Source organism: Rhincodon typus, chromosome 6 (genome assembly GCF_021869965.1).
Source record: "Rhincodon typus isolate 14 chromosome 6, sRhiTyp1.1, whole genome shotgun sequence".
In the NCBI taxonomy this organism is placed as follows: Eukaryota; Metazoa; Chordata; class Chondrichthyes; order Orectolobiformes; family Rhincodontidae; genus Rhincodon; species Rhincodon typus.
The window spans coordinates 16,140,521-16,160,974 of record NC_063337.1 but is presented as its reverse complement, the minus strand read 5'-3'; the positions used below and the strand labels follow the sequence as shown (position 1 = coordinate 16,160,974).

The following is a 20,454-nucleotide window of genomic DNA, read 5'->3' as shown; positions in this document are numbered from 1 at the left end:
GAAATAATGCAGGTAAACATCATCTGCCTTGCATTGAATTCAGTGTGCATTCCCTCTACCCCATCATCATAACATTGCTTACTCAGATAAGCAACTTTTGTTCCAACCATAGAGTCATGGAGTCATACAGCATGGAAACAGACCTTTCAGTCCAACCAGTCCATGCCAACCATAATCCCAAACTAAACCAGTCCCACCTGCCTGCGCTTGGCCCATATCCCAACAAACATTTCTTATTCATGTTCTTATCTAAATGCCTTTCAAAGGTTGTAACTCTACTGCATCTTCCACTTCCTCTGAAAGTTCATTCGACACATGAACCACTCTCTGTGTAAAAAAATGTCCCTCGTATCTTTTTTTAAATCTCTCTCCTTAAAAACACACCCCCAGTCTTGAAATCCGTTTCTGAAAATGTTTCTGAAGAAGGGTCTAGGCCCGAAACATCAGCCTTCCTGCTCCTCTGATGCTGCTTGGTCTGCTGTGTTCATCCAGCTCTACACCTTGTTATCTCTGCTTTGTCCAGGCCTTTGTCTAAATATTTTTTTCACTGCCTCAGTGTCATATTGTTGTGTGAGTAAGCCCCTGAGAACTGTTTTGCGGTTGTTTTACTATCTTAATGGTGCTAAATAAAGGCAAATTCTTGATAGTATTTGAAACATGATTTACATTGATTCCTGAAGCCCCTGCCTTTAGATGGGAAAGCTGTCTTCTGGAATCTCCAGGTTAAGGTTATAGGCAGCAGGAAAGGAGTGAGTTGTGAACCAGTTTGTTGAATTGTTTAATCAAAACATCAGCCTGCTCGTTATAAATGTATTAGCCTATTTTTTTAATGATGAGTGCACAGTGCTGTTAGCTAGGGGGCTATGGAGATAGGGCTGGAGCGTGGGACTAGCTGGGTAGCTCTTATGTGAGCTGGTACAGACATGATGGGTCAAATGGCCAACTTCTGTACTGTAAAAGTTGATGATTCTATGTTTGAATGATTCTACATCTGTCTGCTCTTACCCCCTTCCATTTATCTTTCCCTCCACTGTTCTTGCCAGATTTACCCGAAGATTCTAAAGTAGTGTCTCTCGAATAGGCCATCTGCATTGGAAGGCCTGAGGTTGCCTGAGTTATGTTGATGAGGTACAAGTCCCTTATTTGGATGATTGGTGACCACTTTATAGCTGAAATCAGGTGTGAAGGAATTTTTGCCCCTTTTCGGTTTAATTTTAACACCAATGTAGGAAAGGCAAAAATGATCAACTGCCAATTGAATATTCATTGTTGCAAGTGGGCCATATTTTGCCGTTCAAGGCCATTTACTGTGATATGTCATAACTTAGACTTGCCGTTGCATATTTAAGTTTTTCAAGCCTTTCGTATGGTAAGTTATGGTAAGTGCAATAGTGGCACAACAAGAAAAAAATGGGCATATGGGGAGCCTGATGAACACGGCAAGCAACTGTATATCTCCATATCAAAACGATTGTAAGATGATGAGAATAACAATGCAAGAATGAGAGACAAATGTAATTTAGAGTGGGGGAGTTCAATATCAGATCAAGTCTGGAAAATAAATAAATGCAATGAAAGGCTAAGAGAAAAAGAGAGAAAGAAGAAAGAAACAGAAAGGTTAAACAAAATGTCTTATGTTTCATATTCATAATTTCCAGCAATTAAAATCTGAAAGAATAAGACTTCACATACATGATAGTTAATTTTCAGTGCTACAGACGATGACTGCCAGTAATTAATAGCCATTGCATTGTGAGGGGTATACTTAGACTTGAAAGACTGTGGGTACTGGAAATTAGAAACATAAACAGCAAATACTCGAAAAATACAGCAGGTCTGGCAGCATCTATGGACAGAAAGCAGAGTTAACATTTCAGACCCAGTGACCCTTCTTCGGAACTTTTTCAGTTTTTCCAGCATTTTCTGATGTTGATAATTACACTTGAAGCGGTTTAACCGTAGAAGCATCTTCAAAGGTTTACATTGATTGGCATGGACAAGATTTTACAGGGTGGGGGAATGGACAGTTGCCCAGCCCCACCTCACCCCCTGAATCAGCAGTTGATAGATCTACAAGATGCCTACCCTACAGCTGCAATACTTTGCTATCGAGCTAACCTGCTGCAGCATGGGAATCTGCCCCCTCAGTGGGAAGAAGACCAAAGCTCTGGAATTGCTAACCCATCTGAATGGGAAGCAGCGCAAAGATCTTGGAAGTGGGCACTGCCAGGACTACAAAAAGGAGGATGAAGCAGCCCCTACAGATCCCCTGAGAGGGGTAAATTGGGATTATTAGATGGGCAGGGTTCAGCCTGCCTAAGTAGTGAGATGAGAGTTGTGAAGGTGTGGGTTTTGGAGAGCAGCTAGATAAGTCGAAAGGCAGGTGGGCCCACTGACCATTAGTTACTTAGCGAAATAAAGAAAATGAGCGGTTAGCGCTGCTACCTCACAGTGTCAGCGACCTGGGTTCAATTCCAGCCTTGGGCGCCTGTCTATGTGGAGTTTGCGCATTCTCCCCGTGTCTGCGTGGGTTTCCTCAGGGTGCTCCGGTTTCCTCCCACAGTCCAAAGATGTGCAGGTTAGGTGGATTAGCCATGGTAAATGTGGGTTTACAGGGAAAGAGTGGGATGTTCTTCGAGGGTCAGTGCAGACTCGATGGGCTGAATGGCCTCTATCTGCACTGTTGGGGTTCTATGATTTATATGCACCCCTGTTGAAAACCCAGGGGTGTGTCAAATCCAGTCATGGGTGCACATTCAGCAATTTCATGGCATTCACTGAATTGCAACGCAGTGAGATATCAAACCGATAACTGCCCAACTTGGACAACTGCTTTCAGACTCTGGCATCGAGCAGTATTTCTGCCCCGGCCTAAATCTGCTGAACCCTTTGCACATTAATAATGACAAGGGCCAGCTGCATCAATTTGGCATCAAAATCTGGACCCATTACCTTCACATACAATACTTATTAAGGTTAAGGTTTATTTGATAAAACTCACAAAGTTATTAAAATGGAGAGGGAAACTAGCCTTCAAGTAGAAATATTCATAACATTTTTGTCTGCATTTTTCATCAGTTCATTTACAGATTAGATGTACCTAACCCTGTGCGCAAATCATTTTGATCTCTAAACCATGATTACAACTGCTGTGTAACTACTCTCCATACTTAGCATTCTCCCTATAAATGACTTCTGCCTCCTCCCTGGTAATGTGTCGACATGAGTAATCGCTAATGTCTCTTCTCATGGATTCCATCCACCAGTTAGATTACTCAAAGTTCTCTTGTGATTTAATTTATCTGTTTTTGACAATGTTACAGATTACACCTGTAGAGACAGTGTTTGTTAATGAAACACTAACTAATTCACTATTCATGCTGAACATATGTCAATAAGTGTTGTGTTTCCACCACAGCTTGTTCAGGTCATGGTCAGGTAAATTCAGCTGCCTGCAATTTCAGCTTTGAATACAAAATTGCCCCAGTGCCACAGTGAATTTATCTAAAATGCAACCGACCCATATCAAGAAGGGAAGTGCCAAGATCAATCTATGGTTTGCACTGGTTTAACTAATCTCAGCCCAAAAATACCTAGGATGCTACAAATAACATTAGTGTGGGATGGAGTGGTAGTGTTGGGATAATATCATCACCATAGAATCCCCTACAGTGTGGATACAGGCCATTCAGCCCATCGAGTTCACACCGACCCTCTGAAGAGCATCTCACCCAGACCCACCCCCTATCCTATCCATGTAGTCCTGCGTTTCCCTGGACACTATGGCCAATCCACCTAGCCTCTACATCTTTGGACTGTCGGAGGAAACCAGAGGTAAACCCACGCAGACACGGGGAGAATGTGCAAACTCCACAGAGAACAGTCACTGAAGGCTGGAATCGAACCCAAGTCCCTGGCGCTGTGAGGTAGTAGTGCTGACCTCTGAGCCACCCTATTGATATGACCCCCATTGGCCAAACACCTGGCATCTGTTGAAGGCTCCTAGCAGTATGCACATGGTTGAAGGCACAGACTGTGGTAGCCTCTTGAATTTCAAAGTTGACTAACGCAAGAATGAAAGCTATTGAGCTGCATTGTTGGTATGTGACTCTTACAAGTATAATTGGACTGCCTGCAATGAGCTGGTAGCTTCAGGAGAGGGAAGGGATGGGAAAAAATGTGAAATGGATGCGAAGACCAAGATAGATATCAATATTAATTTTGTGATAAATGCTGAACCTGAAGATGGTATCCAAGTTACGTCATAAGCAGGGCTCAGGGTTACAGCCTCAGACTTGAAGTTCCAGCCAAGGATGATGCAAATTCATGGAAAACTGACATTGACTTTTCATCGGATTTTCTAATCAGGATGCTGGAAATGAACGTGGATTTAACAGCGCAGTCTCAACTTATGCCTGCCAGAATCACCCTCAACAACTTCTCTTTCAATTCCTCCCACTTCCTACAGACAAAGGGGGTGGCCATGGGGACCCGCATGGGCCCAAGCTACACCTGTCTCTTTGTAGGTTACGTGGAACAATCCCTCTTCCGTACCTACACTGGCCCTAAACCCCACCTCTTCCTCCGTTACATTGATGACTGTATCGGCACCGCCTCGTGCTCCCACGAGGAGCTCGAACAGTTCATCCACTTCACCAACACCTTCCACCCCAACCTTAAGTTCATCTGGACCATCTCTAACACCTCTCTCACCTTCCTGGACCTCTCTGTCTCCATCTTGGGCAACCACCTAGAAACCGATATCCATTTCAAGCACACTGACTCCCACAGCTACCTAGAATACTCCTCCTCCCACCCACCTTCCTGCAAAAATGCCATCCCCTATTCCCAATTCCTTTGCCTCCGCCGCATCTGCTCCCAGCATGAGGCATTCCACTCCCGTACATCTCAGATGTCCTCGTTTTTCAAGGACCACAACTTCCCCCCCTCAGTGGTCGAGAACACCCTCGACCGTGTCTCCTGCATTTCCCACAACTCATCCCTCACACCCCGTCCCCGCAATAACAACCAAAAAAGAATCCTCCTCGTCCTCACGTACCACCCCACCAACCTCTGGATCCAACGCATCATCCTCCGACACTTCCGCCATCTGCAATCCGACCCCACCACCAAAGACATTTTTCCCACCCCACCCTTATCTGCTTTCCGGAGGGACCACTCTCTCCGTGACTTCCTTGTCCGCTCCACACTCCCCTCCAGCCCCACCACACCCGGCACTTTTCCCTGCAACCGCAGGAAGTGCTACACCTGCCCCCACACCTCCTCCCTCACCCCCATCCCAGGCCCCAAGAAGACTTTCCACATCAAGCAGATGTTCACCTGCACATCTGCTAATGTGGTATACTGCATCCGCTGTTCCCGTTGTGGCCTCCTCTACATCGGAGAAACCAAGCGGAGGCTTGGGGACTGCTTTGCAGAACACCTACGCTCGGTTCGCATTAAACAACTGCACCTCCCAGTCGCGAACCATTTCAACTCCCCCTCCCATTCCTCAGACGACATGTCCATCCTGGGCCTCCTGCAGTGCCACAACGATGCCACCCAAACGTTGCAGGAACAGCAACTCATATTCCGCTTGGGAACCCTGCAGCCCAATGGTATCAATGTGGATTTCACAAGCTTCAAAATCTCCCCTCCCCCTACCGCATCCCAAAACCAGTCCAGCTCGTCCCTGCCTCCCTAACATGTTCTTCCTCCCACCTATCCGCTCCTCCCACCTCAAGCCGCACCCCCATTTCCTACCTACTAACCTCATCCCGCCCCCTTGACCTGTCCGTCCTCCCTAAACTGACGTATCTCCTCCCTACCTCCCCAGCTACACTCACCTTTACTGGCTCCATCCCTGCCTCTTTGACCTGTCTGTTTCCTCTCCACCTATCTTCTCCTGTATCCATCTTCTATCCGCCTCCCCCTCTCTCCCTATTTATTTCAGAACCCCCTTCCCCTCCCCCTTTTCTGATGAAGGATCTAGGCCCGAAACGTCAGCCTTCCTGCTCCTATGATGCTGCTTGGCCTGCTGTGTTCATCCAGCTCTATACCTTGTTATCTCTGGTTTGCAATGTGATTGTTCAGATTCCAAAGTTCATCTGCATGGAACTCGAGTTAAAATTGCCCCTTGAACCTGCAGAGTGGGGAATACAATCAGATACGTCTTCAAGTGAATAATATTTATGACTGGTGCTAATAAATCAGAATGCCACATTATCATTGGCAAGTGATGATTAGTTTTTTTGGAAAAGAAAGGTTTCGCTGATGCTTGCTGTCATTTCTCAGTGCACTAATTCTTAGAACCAGTAGATAATGGATTTGACCTTGACTGCCTAGTGTATCACTTTTCAAGCTGGGATCCACAAGGGCATCTTACATTTTTGCATTTCGAGGTCAACAGATCTTTCTCTGCCTGTGATAAGGTGGAGTAACTGCCGTTAGCATTGTGCCTTGAGACTACTCATTTTTGTTTACTGCTGCTATGTACTAACCAAATAATTTTTTTTGCAGTGATTGAGATCAGCTTCATTTAACTTTTGTGCCATGTTCCTGTGCAGATGAAGTGTCCTGTATAAATGTAGCCAACATAATCAAAGACCCCTTCCACCCCAGTTAATCTCCTCTAACCTCTTTCACTGGGCAGAAAGATACAAAAACTTGTACACATGTACTAACAGATTCAAGAACAGCTTCTTCCCCACTGTTATTAGACTGCTGTATGGACCTTTCCAGTTTTAAACTCAATGTTTATCTCGCTCTTTATGCACCTTCTCTGCAGCCATAATATTGTATTCCCCACTCAGTTTTATTACCCTAATATAGTTTATATGGTATAATCTGCCTGTACTGCATACAAAACAAACCTTTTCACTGTACCTAAGTACATGTGACCACAAATAAATCAAATAAAAAATAAACCCTCCTGCCCAGATCCTAACTCACATTAAGTCCCGTTCACCTGCCCTTTCTGAACTGTGGGTGGCACGGTGGCTCAGTGGTTAGCACTGCTGCCTCACAGCATCAGGGACCCACGTTTGATTCCAGCCTTGGGTGACTGTCTGTGTAGAGTTTGCACATTTTCCCCGTATCTGCGTGGGTTTCCTCCGGGTGCTCCGGTTTCCTCCCACAGTCCAAAGGTGTGTAGGCTAGGTGGATTCGCCATGCTAAATTGCCTGTAGTGTTCAGGGATTTGTAGATTAGGTGGGTTTATAGGGGGATGGGTCTGGGTGGGATACTCTGAGGTTCAGTGTGGACTTGTTGGGCCGAAGGGCCTGTTTCCTCGCTGTAGGGATTCTATGATACTTGGGGTCATGGTTCAGGAAAGGACCTCAACAGTTTGACCAAGTTCTTGTGAAGCACCTTGGGGCATTTTATTAATTAATAATGTCATATAAATGCAGGTTCTTGTTAGTGATTAGTAAGCCAGCTGAGTGCGACAATCAAAACAAGTAAAAATGTTGTAATAACCAGATCAAAAACAAAAAGGAATGCATTGAAGAATATATTGAACTCACTGACCTACTTGAGTATGGATTCTGAATCATTTTCATCAAATTAACTGCGTTCCAGTCTGTTGTGATAAATGAGTATTATCCCTGTAACCTCATCCACCTCTACAAAACTGTGATACTCTATTCCTGTGGCTTTGGCCTCTGCTATCAAATGTCAGGTCCCCGTACTCAAGGAATTTCCTCCCCCCAGCTCTATCTGCTTCTGAATCTCATTCTAGGGCTTCTTACAATTTATGTTTGTGTCCAAACTTTTCATCACCTCTCCTTGTTTGGCTCAGTATTTACTTTTGTCAGAATCACAGAATTACAGAATTGTTATGGTACAACAGGAGGCCATTCAGCCCACCATGTCTGCTGCTGCCCTCCAACGAGCATTACATCTTAGCACCAATCTCCTGCCTTTTCCCCATATTGTTCCACCTTTGATAATTTTTTAACCAGAAAACATTGCCCTTTTCAGTGCCTCAATTGAACCTGCCTCCACCACACTTCCAGCGAGTGATTCCAGACCCAATCTACTGGCTGTGTGAAAAAGCTTTGCTCTGTCGTCTGATTTGCTATGTTTGCATTTCACTGTAGATCTGTGCCCTCTCATTCACAATCCTAACATGAGTGGGAACAGTTTTCTCCTTTTCTTTTCTACCCAGATCTTTCATAATTTTGAACACTTCTCTCAGATGCCCTATGAGCCATTTACATAGCAAGTTATGATAGAACTCAAGATTGGGTCCCAGCCTGTTCAGTCAGCTCAATTCTCCTTTTCTCTCCGCTAGTATGTTGCCTTAAGGCCTTATACCGTCCTTTTGTTATTGGGTGCTATTGTTTTAATGTTGCACTTCTGTGAAGTGGGCTTGTGACACTTTTCTATTTAAAAGGCGCGTCGTAAATGTGTTCTGTTGTTGTCTGTGGGTGAGCTATTAATATTCGGTCTGCTACATCTCAGCGGAGTGCAGCTCTCATAACGGATCATTCAAAATCATCAACCATCATTCCTGTTGATTGTAACGTCTTACTATAGATTCTTTGTCAGTCACATTAAATAATCTTTTCCCATGTTGCACTCATTTAGCAAGCAACCACTAAAGTTCTGCATTCAAAATTAACCCTTGATGGCACAACCAACCAGAACAGAATGGTATTCTCTTGACCAACTTCTTCAACAGATGGGGTTGCTATGCACATCCTTGTTTGAAAAGTTGACAGCTATTTAAGGAAATACAAATACTTCCCAAGATGGGACAGATTCTATCTCAGCCTGTCACAATTCTAATGATGATGTTCAGAACAGGGATTTCAGTACTGCAGTATGAGAGAGCAATTAATTGGTACCGCGATGGAACATATTGACGTGAACGTCAGAAGTCAGGTATTTACCATCCTGTTAGGCCATCTAGTCCTCCGCATCTGTTTCAATATCTCTTGCTCAAATGTCTGCAAAATTTTACGAGACCCTCTTCAGTAATTGGCGAAGATTTGTTTCCTAGATAGAGTAGAGCATAGTGATGACAGAGTGGAAAAACTGATAACACAATTGTTAGTATATGTAATCTCTGTTGTGTACTCAACCATGATATTTTCTGTGAAATAGTTACCTGAAGCTTTGAGGTGGAAGTTCATAATTGAACGTTTCTTAGCGCCTTTCTCACAATCTGGTTCTGTAATGCCATCGAATTTCCCATCTCAAAAAGACATCCTTTGGCTTTTGAAATAGCTCCACTTTGTCCCATTTTTACTGTACCGGAGAGTCACGTGGAGTAAATTTTCGCTTTCACCATGTGAGCAATAATCTAATGAATGGGATTGTTTGTCCATGATAGAACCCATCTGACTCTTTCTTTAACAAATGGGGAGGCCATGGCCTACTAGTATTGTCACTGAACTAATAAACCAGAGACCTAAGTAATGATCTGGGGACCACATATTGAATTCTGCCATGACAGACGGTGGAACTTGAATTCAATAAAAATCTAGAAGTCACTGATTTAAATTAAATTGAAACACTGTCTGGCCGATGTGTAACTTCAGACGCACAGCAATGTGGTTAGCTCTTAACTTCCCTCTGAAAAAGCCTAGCAAGCTATGCGGTTGTAATGAGGAATGAAGCCAGACACGCTACCCGGCATCAGCAAAAACACCAGAAATGACAATGGCAAACACGGTTATGTCAACCCTGAAAAGTCCTCCTCACATCATTTGGGAATTAGTGCCAAAACTTGTAGAGCTGTCTCGTAGACCAGTTAAGCAAAAGCCTGACATAGTCATATTCACAGAATCATACCTTACAATGTCCCAGACACCACCATCACCAGCCCTGGATATGTCCTGTCCCACCGGCAGGACAAACCCAGTTGAGGCAGTGGCACTGAGGTTTACAGTCGGGAGGGAGTTGGCTTGGGAGTCCTCAACAATGACTCCAGACCCTGTGATGCCTCATGGCTTCAGGTTAAACATGATGAAGGAAACCTGCTGCTGGTTACACCAGACCACTCTCCTTCAGCTGATGCATCAGGTACTCCTCCATTTTGAACAACACTTGGAGGAAGCATTGAGGGTGGCAAGGGCCAAAATGTACTCTGGGTTGGGGATTTCACTGTCCACCACCCAGAGTGGCTTGGCAGCAGTACTACGTATCGTGCTGGTCTGTCCTAAAGAACAGAACTGCAGGTGGTGAGGGAACCAACAGGAGGGAAAAACATACTTGAACTTATCCTTAACAATCTGCTAGGTACAGATGCATCTGTTCATGACAGTATCGGTTACAGTGACCATCGCACAGTCCTTGTGGATTTGAAGTCCAGTCTTCCCATTGAGAATGTGTTGTGTAGCACTATCACCGTGCTAAGTGGGATGGTTTCAAACAAATCTAGCAACTCAGGATTGGGCATCCATGAGGTGCCATTAACAGCAGCAGAATCATATTCTAATACAATCTGCAATCCCATGGCGCAATACATCACATAATCTACCACGGTCATCGAGACAGGGAATTAACCCTGTTTCAGTGAAGTGCGAAGTGAGGCATGCCAGGGGATCAGCACCAGGCATGCCCAAAAATGAGGTGTCAGTCTGGTGAAACTATAATACAGGGCTACTTGCATGCCAAACAGCATAAACAACAAGTGAAAGAAAGAATGACGGATTCCACAAACAGCGGGTAAGAACTAAGCTCTGCAGTCCTGCCACAGTCAAACATGAATGGTGGTGGGCAATTGAATAACTCATTGGAGGAGGAGGCTCCACAAATGTTACTGTGCTCAATGATGGGAGAGTCTAGAACGTCATTGTAAATTATGGCTGAAGTACACATAACAATCTTCAGGCAAAACTGCTGAGCGAATGTTCCATCTCGGCCTCCTCCAGAGGTCTTCAGGGTGTCAATCTTTGTCCAATTCAGTTTACTCCACATGAACCAGGGCCACTCAGCCTCATTACAGACTTGGTTCAAACATGGATAAAAGAGCTGAATTCCAGAGGTGATATGAGAGTGACTACCCTTGACATCAAGGCTGCATTTGACTGAATATGGCATCAAGGAGCCCTAGCAAAACTGGAATCAATGGGAATCAGAGAGAAAACTCTCCAGTGGTTGGAGTCACAGCTGATACATAGGAAGATGGTTGTGGTTGTTGGAGATCAGTCATTTCAGCTCCAGGATATCTCTACAGCTGTTCCTCAGGGTAATGTCCTAGGACCAACCATTTTCAATTGTTAATCAATGACCTTCCCTCCATCCTCTTCCTCCATCAGAAGTAGGAATCTTTGCTAATGATTGCACATTTTCACCACAATTCGCAACTCCTCAGATATTGAAGCAGCCCATGCCCATATTCAGTAAGAATGCTGAATCAGTCATGATCGAATGAAATGGTAGAGTGAGCTTGAGGGGCCAAATAGCCTACTCCTGTTCCTATTTCTTATGCTCCTTTAGACCTGCACAGTATCTGGGTTTGAATTGTAAAGTGGCAAGTGACATTCATGCCTCATACGTTGTAGATTTTGACTATCTCCAACAAGAGAGAATGTAACCATCATCCCATGACACTCAGTGGCATCAGCATCACTGCCTCCCCACTGTCAACATCCTGAGGCTTACCATTGACCAGAAACTCAGCTGGACTAGTCACATAAAGACTGTGGTTACAAGACCTTGTCAGAAGCTAGGAATCTTGCAGTGAATAACTCACCTTCAGACTGCCTTATGCCTGCCCATCATCTCCAAGGCACAAGTCAGGATTGTAATGGAATACTCCCCACTTGCTTGGATGAGTGCAGCTTCAAAAAGACTCAAAAATTTGGACACTCTCCAAGAAAAAGCAACCCAATTGATTGGTACCACATCCACCACCGACGCTCAGTAGCAGCTGTGTGTACCATCTGCAAGATTCAATGTAGAAATCACTAAGGCTCCTTAGACAGCGCCTTACAAACCCAAAACCACTGTCATCTAGAAGGTTAAGGGCAGCGGATATATGGGAACACCATTAACTACAAGTTCCCCTTCAAGTCCCTCACCATCCTGACATGGAAATATATCTGCATTCCTTCAGTGTCACTGGGTTAAAATTCTGGAACTCTCTCACTCATGGCATGGTGGATCAACCTTCATGAAATGGACTGCGAGGTTCCAGAAGGCAACTCACCACCATCTTCTCAAGGACAACTAGAGACGGGCCATAAATGGCTGACACAGTCAGTGTCATCTATGTCCCCATGAATGAATTTTTACAAAAAGGTAATACGCTCTTCCACATTGTTGGCCATGGATTAAACTTCTACTCTGTCGTACCCCTGCTCCCTCTTGCTTTCCAACTCAACCTCTATGGATTATCGGTCAACAGTATCTTGGAAAGAGATTCTTTGTTTACCCCAAAGCTCAGGGTTTAAATAACAGGCGGGGAAACACAACGGCGCTTCATCGGAGGCTGCACTGATGATGTTACCCAGCAGGGTAATGAAATGTCTGCAAACTAACGAACCAGCTCGGCAACCAATCAAGTTAAACCAAGCCCATGGAAACTGAAATCCTATCAAATTTAAATCTGATTGTGTTGACAGCCTGAACTCAATAATATTGTGAGAATTTGTTGCATCGTCGGTGGTATTTAAGAAAGTGTTGTTTGAAAATCAGCAGAGAGGGAGAGAGCCAACTGCCATAAGGCAACACCTTTTGCTGTTAGAGGAAGCCAAATTAATTTAAAGGTACCACAGTAGTTTAGCTAAAAGCCCTCACAGAAGCAATTACAGAAAGACAGCTGTAAAGGAAGATCGTCAGGAGAAAGGCTGGAGAAAGCAGGAGGTCCCAGAAGACAGTCTCTGTGAACTTGGAGAAATTAAGTTTTAATTTATTGCGTTCTTATTAATTGGATTTATTAAGTGGGGCTTGGGTTTATTTGAACAGTATTCTAGTAGAATTTAGAGACAGTAAAAACTGCCGATGCTGAAGTCAGAGATAACACAGTGTGGAACTGGAGGAACACAGCAGGCCAGGCATCATCAGAGGAGCAGGAAAGCTGACGTTTCTTCTGAAGAAAGGCCCCGACCCAAAACATCAGCTTTCCTGCTCCTCTGATGCTGCCTGGCCTGCTGAGTTCACCCAGCTCCACACTGTTTTATCTCCAGTAGAATTTAGTTTGGTTCGGGAGTAGTTAGTATAAAGGGGGGAAATTGTTTGGTTAGTTAGTATCTCTTTTAATTTGTTCATCGTTAAGGTTAAATAAATAAATGGTTACTTGTTATTTATAAAGTGGATCAGGAATTTCTTTTCCTTTAACCATTAATTTAACAGATTACAAGGGGAAGAGCGAACCTCTATGAGTGTTTTGGGGGTAACTATTAGAAGGGAACGACCACTCCTGTAATTGCAGATTGGGACTTGTTTCAGTTTAAGTACCAGAGGGGTTCGGCCATTCCCTGTCTGTAACACCGATGGTCAAATAGATGTGGTAATGCAATCAGCTGCGGAGGCTCAAAATTCTTTTTATTCACACCCTACACGTCTCCACCTTGCTCTCCCCCCGCTTAGAATGAGCCTTAAAATCTTTTTCAATGCCAAGCTTTTGATCATCTGTTCCCATCTCTCCTCATATGGCCTGGTGTAAACATTTTGTTTGATGATACTTTTGTGAAGACACTTGTACATATAAGACAACTGTTTGACCTCAGCTGGAGTATTGTGTACAGGCCTGAGTGCCACATTCTTGGAAAGGTGTGAGCACATTGGAGAGAGTGCAGGAGATGCTTACAAGAATGGTTCCAAAGATAACTTCAGTTATAAGGATAGATCAAAGAATTCGGGACTGTTCTGTTTGGAGAGAAGAAGCCGAAGAGGAGACCTGACAAAGCTTCTGAAAATCATGAGTGAGCTGGATAGAGTCATAGAGTTGTACAGCACAGAAATAAACCCATCAGTCCAACACATCCAGACCAACCGGATATCCGAAATTAATCTAGTCTTATTTGTCAGCTTTTGGCCCATATGGCTCTAAACCCTTCCTATTCAAATACCCATCCAGATGTCTTTTAAATGTTGTAATTATACCAGCCTCCACCACCTCCTCTGGCAGCTCATTCCATACACGCACCACCCTCTGTGTGGAAAAGTTACCCCTTAGGTCCCTGTTAAATCTTTCCCCTCTCATATTAAACCTATGCCCTCTAGACTTGGACTCCCGTACCCTGGGGAAAAAGACTTTAGCTATTCAACCTATCCATGCCCCTCATGATTTTATAAACCGCTATAAGGTCACCCCTCAGCCTCTGATACTCCAGGGAGTTAGGGAGAAATTTTCCTGCTTGTTAAAGAAACAGGAATAAGAGGGCATGGATTTAAAGGGATCTGCAAATGAAGCAAGGATGAAGTGAGGAAAACCATTTTCACTCAGTGAGTATTTAAAGTAGGGTATGGAATGCATTGCCTGGAAATATGGAGAATCAGGCTTAATTAATGCATTCAAGAGCAAATTGGATGATTATTTGGATAAAAATAATGTGTAAGGGCATGGAAAAATAAAGCCGGTGATTGGCTGTAAGTAATGAGCCTCATTTAGTGAGCTGGTGCAGGATGATAGGTCAAAGGGCCTCCTGCCGAGTAGCACTACTGTGATTCTGTGAAATGCCGAGATACATTTTACTAAGGAAAGGTACTATGTAAATTCAAGTTGTCTGTTTTAGCCGTGGAGGGTTTAACACAGATCTGACAGGGTGAGACCATGTGGGTACCTGAAAATGATGAGAGGTCTTTAAAAATTGACGTTCTGCAAGCCAGCGTAAGTCAACAAGCACATGATGGAAAAGACTTGGTGCATGCAGCTAGGCTGTGGGTCTCGATGAGTTGAAACTACATGTTTCCTGGTCGCTGAAGCGTGATATCAGATGATGCCTATGGGGCAAGTTTAATTTTTTTTTCCCTCTCTAGATTTTGTAGTTGGAAGCATTATGTACAAAACCAAAGGGGGTGCTTCTAATTTTGAAAGAAAAGTTTGGAAATTGTGGTCCATTCATCTGAGGAGGGATGTTAAATTGATGAAGAAAGTGCAGAAAAGATAAAATGATGGCAGGAATGAGCAATGTAGTAATGGGGAAAGACCAGAGAAACTGGAACTGTTTTCATTAAGTAAAGAAGATCAAGAGAGTGTGTGGTCAAGGTGACTAAAACTGTTCCGGAGGTTAATAACATAGATCAGCGAAAATTGTGTTAATAGCTCAGTATTTCTGTAGCTAGAGGATATGAATTTAAGAGCAGAATAAAAGGTTTACATGGAGGAGTTGGGATTTGCCACAATAAAATAATGGTTGAGGCAGAATCTATAATAATTTTTAGAAAACAGGAGTTGAAATTTGACAGAATGCTTCCCACCTTCCTGGTTTTCTTTCCTTCATAGCAAAAAAAAATCATGTGAGGTATAATAGAGACCATTCATTCAATATCACTCATTTAGCATAACTCCTTGAAATCACTGCACAGAAGCCGGTAATCTGTGACCAAGTCGCCCTTTATTTACATGTGGTTTGTCCATGGCCTGTGACCAGCCAGCTCAGAGCCAGGCCCTAGGATCAGGAGACTTTCTGAATCTCCTGTTTATATCAGTCAGCCAGGGCTCCCTGATTGGCCCACGTTAACAATCCCAATCAAGGATCTCATAGTCAATGATATCCACCTGGCCCTGGTTCCAATCACTACCGCGCTTAAAACCATTTATTTCCCAAAGAGATTTAAGTTTGAAAAGGCGAGTTTTGTTTGCATTTGGAAAAGTACTGGAGGTCTGACACTGGGTGGGTAATTTGTTTCAGGATCTTTCAGGTGTTTCAGGTGTAGAGGTGATAGGCCATTTGAGAATTTTGTAATTTTCAATATTCAATGTTGCTTCAAGCAGTGATCAAAATTAGTATTGTGGTCAAATGTAAATTATATGCCCTTCTGCTCAACCTCAGCTAAACAGGTGAAGATCAATGTCTACTGCAACTTGCGACTTTAGACATTTTGAGAGGTTAGTGCCAGTTAGTGTCTTAAATTGAGGCAGTTGTTTTGTCATTGTTGAGAGCTCATATTCGTAAGGAGTTGCTCTAGCATTGTCTGTCTGTCTTTTGTCCGGTCCTCAATTCCAACAGTTGACTTCTGTTGGATTGGTCTGCCCTTATGAGCAGATTCCACAGTCGTTTGTCAATGCTATCTGCAAGATGGTTGACCAAGAGACTCTCCCATTCTTCTCACATGCCAACAGACATATTCAAAGGATTTTCAGGCTGGCACTTAACCTGTTAGACACTTATGAACACACCTTCCAAAGCCTGGTGTGGAATTGTATCCCAGAGCTTCTGACTTCTACGCGCAAGACTTCAGCTTGACTTCGCAGTACCCAGACTGATTTTTCGTCGAAGTTTGATCAAACAGCTAACAAACTGAAAAGGCTTATACTCCATTAATCAGGCTGGATTTGAAGCAGATCCGAAAGTTAACAGGCCAAGGTGTGAACTAATCCTCTTAAGAGTAATTATTTAAGTAGCTTGGAGTAAGACTCGTATGTTTTGTGTTGCATTCGATGCTGCTGAAATAACTTTACTTATCTCTGCACTTGGCTTCTTGTTGTTAATTATTCAAACTGTTGAAGAGTGACCTGAAATAAAGATTAAAGCTGGGACATATGTGGATTTCCAGAAGAGAAGTTGTGTTGTGAGGGTGGATGTAAACGTAAAAGCCAATGCAGTGAGGCAATGAATTCCCAACTGGAAGAATTGGGAGGATGTGAGAATGCAACATTGGTCACTTAGAATCCCATAAAGTTCTATCAGTGCAAAGCATACATACTACATTAGCTCATTTTACATCACCATTAGGGATCGATTTCAACCCCTTGACTTTTATAAGCTCTTACCGATTTTGTTTGTGCCACGCGTGGCTCTACACACTGCCCAGTAAAACTCGGAGGTTAGCCAATTTCAACTGCTGCAGTTTTATTGTAACAATGTATTCCAGTTTAATGACAGCACACACAGAAATTCTTACTTCCATGCTGTGAGTGCCCTTGCAGCTGTAACAGTTTGATGTTTTACCAATTTGTTGACATGCAGGAGGACATTATAAGTGATTATCCAACCGAAAGCTCACAATGTCACTTGCTGGCATTCGAAAAATTGTCACCAAAAAAATAAAAAAGAAGTTTAATTGCACAGTTCTATTTTTGCTTCGATTGGAGGCACTTAAATCCATACTGTGTGTAATATTGTGACTCTGTTCGTAAGTACCCGAGGTACTCAGCAATTTTGCATCAGAGGAGGGAGCCTTATGAATGTCCTTCAGACAAGGCAATAAGTAGCTGTGAATGCAGTCATTCAGTTCAACATCACTGCCAGAGGTGACAGCTTATTGCCTCTAATAATATTGAAACCCATTATGTAATTTCTACCCGACAGTATTATTAAAATGATAAGAAAGACCTAGGAATATATAAAAAGAACAGTTTAAAAAAGGAATGATTAATGAATAGTAATTTCATGCCCTGTGATTGACTGAAAAATCCAATGAATGGCTGTGAAGCAATTTGGAATGTCCTAGGGGCCCAGAGGCATAGCTGATGTTTGGATTGGACAAAGCAGATCGCAAAATGAAATCTGATGGGTTTTTGTTTTAAACAAAAACAGAAGTTGTTGGAGAAACTCAACAGCTCTGAAGAGTGTCGCTGGACCCAAAATGTTAACTCTGCTTTCTCTCCACAGATGCTGCCAGACCTGCTGAGTTTCTCCAGTTATTTCTATTGCCATTTCAGATTTCCAGCATCCGCAGTGATTTTTTTTTGGTCTGGCATTTTTAAAATTCATACAGGGGATGTGAGCATTGGCTGCCCTTTAAGAAGGTGGTGATGAGCTGCTGTATTGAACCAGGGCAGTCCATTTATTGTTGGTACTGTTACAATGTCAATAGGGAGAGAGTTCCAGGATTTTGATCCAACAACACTGAAAGAACATTGATATGTTTCCAAGCCAGGATGGCAAGTGGCTTGAAGGAGAAATTGCACGTAGTGGTGTTCCAGCGTTCTGCTGACCTTGCCCTGCCGGAGGATCGTGTTTATGGGTTTGGAAAGTGCTGAGTAGTTTTGGTGAATTTCTGCAGTGCATCTTGTGGATGGTACACACTGTTGCTATTGTGTATTGGTAATGGAGGGATTGCATGTTTGTGGACATGGTGCTGTTCAAGCAGGTTGCCTTGTCTGTGGAAAGTCCTTGAGTGTTGTTGGAGTTGCATTCATCCAGGCAAGTGGGGAATATTCTTCCACACTCCTGACATGCCTTATAAATGGTGGACAGACAATAGGAAACAGAAGGTGAATTATGCACTGTAGAATTCCCAGCCATTGACCTGCTCTTATAGCTACAGTATTTACATGGCTGGACAACTTCAGTTTCTAGACAACAGTAACACCCAGGAGATGCTAAAGTTGGAGGATTCAGTGATAGCAATGTCAATAAATGTCAACAGGCAGTGGATTTCACATGGAGCAAATTGAATTGGCTAAACACTGACATCCATAATGCTGGAAACTTCTGGCATGTGGGTAGTCATGTGCTGTGGCTTCACTGTGTTGATACCTGCTATTTAGATATATCTGGTACTGCTCTTGGCATGCCCTCTACATTGACCAAGATAGATCGCCTGGTTTGATGACAATGGTAGATGAGGGGATATGCTGAGCCATGAGGTTGTACATTGTACTGGAGCACAACTACTGATCACCCACAGTACTCAATGGATGCCCTGCCTTGAGTTTCTAGATCTGCTCAAGCCTATCCAATTTAGCAAGGTGATTGTGCCACACAACACAATGGAAGGTATCTTCAGTGTGGAAACAGTACATCGTCTCCAAAAGGACTGTGCGGAGCACTCTTACAAATACTGCCTGGGCAGATGCACCTGTAGCAAGCAGATTGGTGAGGATGAGGTCAAGAATGTATTTCCCTCTTTTTCGTTCTCTCACCAACTGTTACACGCTGCAGCTATGTCCTTTAGGACCCAATCAGTTCAGTCGGCAGTGGTGTTGCTGAGCCATTGTTGGTGAATTATATTGAAACCCCCCACCCAGAGTATATTCTGTGCTCTTACCACCTTCAGTGCTTCTTCTAAGTAGTGCTCATTATGGAAGAGCACTGATTCATCGGCAGATGGCTGGATTGCATTACATAGTAATCAGCATGAAATTCTTAGCACATACTTGACCTGATGTCATGACACGTCATAGAGTCTGGAATCAGTGTGGAAGACTTCCAGGTATAAAGACCATATCTTTATTTTTCTGTGCTTTTTTTGATTGTGGACTGAAATGGGAAATGCACTGCTTTTAAAAAAAACACACAAGGATTATGATAAGGATTGCTACACGTCTGGACATTTAAAAAGCAGGTTATCGACCCTCATTTTAAGTGCTATTCACATTGCTGCTTGTTCATGCTCAGTGAGGGCACTTTACTGCAGAGGAGCTGGAGTGGCAGGGGGTAGTTGAATGGAGATTTGGGTGGCAAGAAGTAGCTGATTAGGCTGTGGAATGCTGACCAGTTGTTGATGATAAACCTCTTCTGGCTGCCAAAAACTATGTGATAGGCTCCCACATAGCTGAAGAAATTGAGGCTGAGAATGTTTGGTCAGAAGGCATCAGACCTCCAAAAATGAAGGAGCCATCCTTTGCTCTGCAGTTAAAAAAAAACCTCGAGTCTCAAAGCCAGTTTATTTCCCCCCATTAGTCATCGAACCACAGAGCTATACAGTACGGAAACAGACCCTGTGGTCCATCCCAACCATGCCAACCAGATATCCTAAATATATCTAGTCCCATTTACCAGCATTTGGCCCATAATCCTCCAAACCCTTCCTATTCATGTATCTATCCAGGTGCCCTTTAAATGTTGTAATTGTACCAGCCTTCGCCATTTCCTCTGGCAGCTCATTCCATACACACTCCACCCTCTGCGTGAAAACGTTGCCCCTCAGGTCCCTTTTAAACCTTTCCTCTCTGCCGTCTAGTTTTGGACTCCCAACCATGGGAAAAAGACCTTAGCTATTCACCCTATCCATACCCCTCATGATTTTATAAACCTCTACAAGGTCACCCCTCAGCCTCAAACACTCTAGGAAATAGAGCCCCAGCCTATTCGGCCTCTTTCTATAGCTCAAACCCTCCAATCCCAGCAACATCCTTGTAAATCTTTCCTGATTTCAAGTTTAACAACATCTTTCCCATAGAAGGAAGACCAGAACTGAATATAATATTCTAAAAGTGGCCTAACTAATGTCCAGTACAGCTGCAACATGACATCCCAATGGCTATACTCATTCACTGACCAATAAAGGCAAGCATGCCAAACACTTTCTTCACCAATCTGTCTCCTGCGACTTCACTTTCAAGGAACTATGCACCTGCACCCCTAGGTGCCTTTGTTTGACAACACT

The 20,454-nt window shown here is 43.5% G+C and overlaps 1 protein-coding gene across 1 annotated transcript in view; it reads left to right on the top strand.

The window, feature by feature from the left end:
- The window catches only part of LOC125483322 (gamma-aminobutyric acid receptor subunit gamma-3), a 548,041-nt gene that overhangs the window by 251,760 nt on the left and 275,827 nt on the right, over positions 1-20,454 (top strand). The gene's annotated exons all lie outside the window — the stretch shown is intronic.